Source organism: Pelophylax lessonae (genome assembly GCF_965119305.1).
Source record: "Pelophylax lessonae genome assembly, chromosome: 5".
Taxonomy (NCBI): domain Eukaryota; kingdom Metazoa; phylum Chordata; class Amphibia; order Anura; family Ranidae; genus Pelophylax; species Pelophylax lessonae.
Window position 1 is genome coordinate 442221495 of NC_138772.1, and position 6000 is coordinate 442227494.

General features: G+C 52.0%; 1 protein-coding gene across 3 annotated transcripts in view; it reads right to left on the minus strand.

Moving 5' to 3' along the window:
- PPP1R42 (protein phosphatase 1 regulatory subunit 42) overlaps positions 1-5490 on the minus strand; it is a 62349-nt gene extending 56859 nt beyond the window's left edge. For all 3 annotated transcript variants that reach the window (XM_082259537.1, XM_082259538.1, XM_082259536.1), the window contains exon 1: positions 5421-5490. The gene's annotated coding sequence lies outside the window, so the exon portion shown is untranslated. The remainder of the gene's footprint in view (positions 1-5420) is intronic.
- Between the last annotated feature and the right edge of the window lie 510 nt (positions 5491-6000).

A 6000-nucleotide genomic window follows, 5' to 3' on the forward strand; every position in this document is an offset into this window, starting at 1 on the left:
TAATGTCGGAGCGCACTGCTCCGACATTACATGCGATCGGCTGTGCGGTGCAAGTTTAGCCATACAGTTTGTATGGCTAAATTCGCACCGCAGCCGCACCAAACACGCACAGGACCCTTTTTGGCAGCCGCATCAGGATCGGATCGCACAGCGGTTCACACTTGTGCGATCTGATCCTGTGCGAACTGCACGATCGCACTGCGATATGCGATCAAACTGGGGGTGTCGTTAACATTACATTGACACCCCCAGTGTATCGCATATGGCAGTGTGAACTGCCGGGGGTGCGTGTGCGATGCGGGAACAGGCTGCGGATTCGCAGCCTTCCCGCATCGCATAAATGTGAACTGAGGCTAACAAACTGAAGTCAAATGCTAGCAAACACTTTATACGCTGTTACAGCAGCAAGTTTTTTTCCTTTTAGGATAAAGGTATCAAATGAATAAACAAAATCAGATCAATTGTAAGCACTCATGCCAGTGTTAAATAGTTTGTCTCATCTCTGTAAACTGATACATCTTAAAGCAAGCTTGTTCTTTCGAAAAACAACAGATAAAATAGAAGAAAGAAAGCCTAAAAAGGAAAACCAATGCAGCCATCACATCTAAGAACGGAGCTGCAGCTCAACTCGGGTGCCCCCATAGCAAACTGCTTGCTGTGGGGGCACTCAACAGGAGGGATCGGCCAGGAGCAGAAACGAGGGACCTGAGAAGAGGAGGATCCAGGCTGCCCTGTGCAAAACCAACTGCACAGAGGAGGTGAGTATAATATGTTAAAAACGAGACTTTACAATCACTTTAATGCTCACACTGGCACGTGATTCTTGCGCAGTGCCATGTAGGCTGTTTTGACAGCCAATTCATTTGCATTGGCTGCAAAATGCACTAAAACATGGAAAAACTAGCGCAAGCACAACTTTTTTAGAGTTCATATTGCACAATACTGCAGTACCAAGCGATTTTGTCTGCAAATGTGCTGCGTTTGTGAGATGCGTTTGGGGTTCCATTAACAATTCATTGGCATCGGCATGCAGATTGCAAAGACAAGCACGTTCACCTGTGATGTGGGAAATGCCCGTGGAACATGCCTTTCCCGCACCATGTTTTGGTGCCAAATGGCCCTTAGAGTAGTTCAAATTTGGACCCCCCTCCCCCAGGAAGTGATGCTAACAACTTCAAAAAACGCTGCCTTTCTCAGGAAGCAGAACATAGAGGTCTATGGGAAAATCACTCCCACACACAAGGCTGCGGTGGATGAAGCTGTGTCTTTTTTACACAATGTATCTAGAAGTAACTATGAATCTTCCCGGCACTTTTATGTATCTTTTTTCTCCATTTAGCGAATATATACTCCACAATCCTCTTAGCCCCGGTTCACACTACTGCGTGTGCGGGGTTCGCATGTCATGTCGGAGCGCACTGCTCCGACATGACATGCGATCAGCTGTGCGGTGCGAGTTTAGCCATACAGTTTGTATGGCTAAATTCGCATCGCACCCGCAGCAAACACGCACAGGAGGCATTTTTGCTGCCGCATCAGGATCGGATCGCACAGCGGTTCACACTTGTGCGATCCGATCCTGTGCGAACTGCACGATCGCACTGCGATATGCGATCAAACTGGGGGTGTCGTTAAGATTACATTGACACCCCCAGCGGATCGCATATGGCAGTGTGAACTGCCGGGGGTGCGTGTGCGATGCGGGAACAGGCTGCGAATTCGCAGCCTTCCCGCATCGCATCAGTGTGAACCGAGCCTTATAGCTGCACTAAACCCAAAACCAAAAATGTAATGTATTGCAGCTTACCAGTCATTAGATGTGGTGGCTGCATTAGCTTTTTCTTTTTTAGGCATTTTTCCCCCTTGGTTTTCACCTGGTGATCTGACCAGTAGCACCCTACCTGTATTAGAGTGCCCCCACTCTGGATGAAGGAGAACAGGGAGCACCTTTGGACAGCAGCATTGTCAGTCTTGGGGAGGGAAGTGTTAAATGTACTATCAGATTTGAAGAAGAGCTGTAGGCTCCTTCAAAAAAAAAAAAAATCAGCAGCTACAAATCCTGTGACTGCTGACTTTAATATTAGGGCACTTCCCTGTCCAGGGATCCTGCGGTATCTTCACCCCAGCCGATTTTTCTATCAGCTCTCGGGTGCTGCCGCCGCCATTGCTTGTAAAGGAAACCGGCAGTGAAACCTTGCGGGTTCCCTTCTGTGCATGTGTATAGCGTGCTGCGCTTTGTGAATTACCCGGCGGCGGCGGGGGGGGGGGGGGGGGTGTCGAATTTCTGGCTGATCTCGCTATGTCAAAACCAAGTACCCACTCCCCCCTAAAAGGTGCCAAATGTGGCACCAGGGTGGGGAGGAGGCAGAGAAGCTGAGCTTCCCTTTTGGATGGGGCTCTGCTTTAAATATAGTAACAATATGAAGCCAAATTCCAGAAAACACTTTATAATCAGTTACAGCAAACAGTTGTAGCTTTTTGGGATAAAGGATTAACATAAATCAATAAAAGCTGATCATTATAAGCACCCCTGTCAGTGGTAAATGGTTTGTCTCATCCCCTTACCGGACGTATTCTGCTGGAGAGCTTGTTTTTTTCGAAAAACATCAGACTTACTGTCTGAATCACCAGATAAAAACAGAAGAAAGAAAGCCTAAAAAAACCACAAATGCAGCCATCCCATCTAAGAGTTAGCAATATAATAAATGTTTGCTTTTGGGTTTAATATTGCTTTAACCACTTAGTGACCACCTGCTCGCACTGTGCTGTGGACGAGTGGCCGCTGTAGGCAAAGCCACGTACTGGTACATCACTGCCTACTTCTGGGTTTATGTAGGGCCGGATTTACATCTCAGGAGCCTATAGGCAGAGAATTCTGAAGAGTGCATCATACTGCCCCCTAGCTGCCTGCAACGCAGAGTGGCTGGAGTGCCGAATCGCTACGGCTGCTCTGCGATTTCACGCTGTTTTCAGAGTGAATTCACCCTAAGAGGGAAAGAGGGGGAGGAGGGATAGAGACAGAAGGGGGGGGGAGAGGGAGGAGAGATAGGAATAGGAGGGAGAGAGATGATGAAAAATTAGGAGAGAGATGGAGGAAGTAGAGACAGGGAGGGATTGAGAGAGAGAGGGGGGTGGGGGTGAGAGAGAAAGAGGGGTGGAGGTGACAGAGAGGGGGGTGACAGACAGGGGGGGTGACAAAGAGAGGAGGGTGGGGGTGATAGAGAGAGAGGGGTGGGCTGTGAGAGAGAAAGAGAGAGGGGTGGAGGTCAGAGAGAGGGGGGTGAGAGAGAAAGAGGGGTGGAGGTGACAGAGAGGGGGGGGGGTGACAGTCGGGGGGTGACAGGGAGAGGAGGGGGGTGACAGGGAGGGGAGGGTGGGTGTGACAGAGAGAGTGGGGTGGGCGGTGAGAGAGAAACAAAGAGGGGTGGAGGTGAGGGGGGATCACAGAGAGAGTGGGGTGGGGGTGACAGAGCGAGGGGGTGGGGGTGAGAGAGAGGGGGGTGAGAGAGAAAGAGGGGTGGAGGTGACAGGGGGGGGTGGTGAGAAAGAAAGAGGGGTGGAGGTGACAGAAAGGGGGGGGGGGGTGACAGAGAGAGGGGGTGGGCGGTGAGAGAGAGAGAAAGAGGGGCGGAGGTGACAGGGGGGGGTGACAGAGAAAAGGGGGTGACAGAGAGAGAGGGGGGGTGACAGAGAGAGAGGGTTGGGGTGACGGGGGTGTGAGAGAAAGAGGGGTGGAGGTGGTAGTGAGGGGGTGACAGAGGGAGAGAGGGGGTGGGCAGTGAGAGAGAGAGAAAGGGGGGTGGGAGTGACAGAGAGGGGGGAGAGAGAAAGAGGAGTGGGGTGACAGAGGGGGGGGTGAGAGAGAAAGAGGGGGTGGAGGTAACAGAGCAGGGGGTGACAGAGAGAGGGGGGTGGGCGGTGAAAGAGAGAGAAAGAGGGGTGGAGGTGATGGGAGGGTGACAGAGAGAAGGGGGTGACAGAGAGAGGGGGTGAGGGTGACAGAGAGGAGGGGTGAGAGAGAAAAAGGGGGTGGAGGTGGCAGAGAGGGGGGTGACAGAGAGAGGGGGGTGGGCTGTGAGAGAGAGAAAAGGAGGGGTGGAGGTGACAGAGGGGGGGGGAGAAAGAGGGGTGGGGGTGATTGGGGGTGAGAGAGAAAGAGGGGGTGGAGGTAACAGAGAGGGGGGTGACAGAGAGAGGGGGGATGGGTGGTGAGAGAGAAAGAGGGGCGTGGAGGTGGAGGGGGGGGTGACAGAGAGAAAGAGCTGAGGGTGGAGGTGACAGGGGGGGGGTGACAGAGAGAGGGGGTGGAGGTGACAGAGAGAGGGGGTGACAGGGGGGGGGGGTGACAGAGAGAGGGGGTGGAGGTGACAGAGAGAGGGGGTGGAGGTGACAGAGGGGGGGGTGACAGAGGGGGGGGGGTGACAGAGAGAGGGGGTGGAGGTGACAGAGAGAGGGGGTGGAGGTGACAGGGAGGGGGGGGTGACAGAGGGAGGGGGTGGAGGTGACAGAGAGAGGGGGTGGAGGTGACAGAGAGAGGGGGTGACAGAGGGGGGGGGGTGACAGAGAGAGGGGGTGGAGGTGACAGAGAGAAAGAGCTGTGGGTGACACAGAGAGAGTGATGCCCGTACACACGTGCAGATTATCTGCAGACTTACCAAAACCATATAATATGAGGTCAAACCTAAACACTTTCAATTTGTATGCAATCCGGCAGGCCCTTGCACTACATAGAAAAGGTAAGTCTGCAGATAATCTGCACGTGTGTACGGGGCATTAGTTAGTGTCGCTACAATTACTATTATAAAAAATAAAATTCCAATATATATCCCATAGTTTGTAGGCTCTATTTTCACGCAAACCAATCAATATACAGTAATTGGGACTTTTTTTTACTAAAAACATGTAGCAGAATACATTTTGGCCTACATTTATGAAGAAATTTGACGTTTTTATTTTTATTATTGGGTATGTTTTATAGCAAAAAGTAAAACATTTTTTTCCTTTCAAAATGTTCTGTCTTTTTTCGTTTATATCAAAAAAACCCTGGGCTGATAAACTATCACCAAAAGAAAGATCTACTTGTGGGGAAAAATTATACAGATTTTCTTTGGGTACAAGGTTGCATGACCGCGCAATTACCACCAGTATAAGTAGCGCAGTGCTAATATGGCCTGGTAGTGAAGGGGGTATAACTTTCCGGGGGTGAAGTGGTTAAGTTTCCTGTGATAAGATCTGAACCTATCATGTCTAGTTGGGAGACTTTTAGGGAAAAGAAGGGGTCAGATGATCCCACCCCGGACTCCTCATCACTCTGCATACAGGGTGGAATATATAAACTGCCTAGCATGTGGGTGAAGATCGGAGCTCCAGGCCAGCACAGGACATACACTGTCTGGATGTAATGAGTCGCCGTTCCTCACCTGCACACCGGCACCGATCTCCTCCCTCTCTGTGTTCGCACGATGTTGACAGTCCCGGGATCGGCGTTGGTTACTATGGAGATGACGTAAAGCGCAGGCGCACAGAGCAAACTTTGTCTAACTTCGCCTGCCCGGGAGGCACTTCTATGGGGGACATGCCGAGGGACATGCTGGGGTGTGCAGTGCTCAGAGGGACATGCTGGGTGTGCAGTGCAATGAGGGACATGCTGGGGTGTGCAGTGCCCCCAGGGACATGCTGGGGTGTGCAGTGCTCAGAGGGACATGCTGGGGTGTGCAGTGCTCAGAGGGACATGCTGGGGTGTGCAGTGCTCAGAGGGACATGCTGGGGTGTGCAGTGCTCAGAGGGACATGCTGGGGTGTGCAGTGCCCCCAGGGACATGCTGGGGTGTACAGTGCTCAGAGGGACATGCTGGGGTGTGCAGTGCTCAGAGGGACATGCTGGGGTGTGCAGTGCAATGAGGGACATGCTGGGGTGTACAGTGCTCAGAGGGACATGCTGGGGTGTGCAGTGCTCAGAGGGACATGCTGGGGTGTGCAGTGCAATGAGGGACATGCTGGG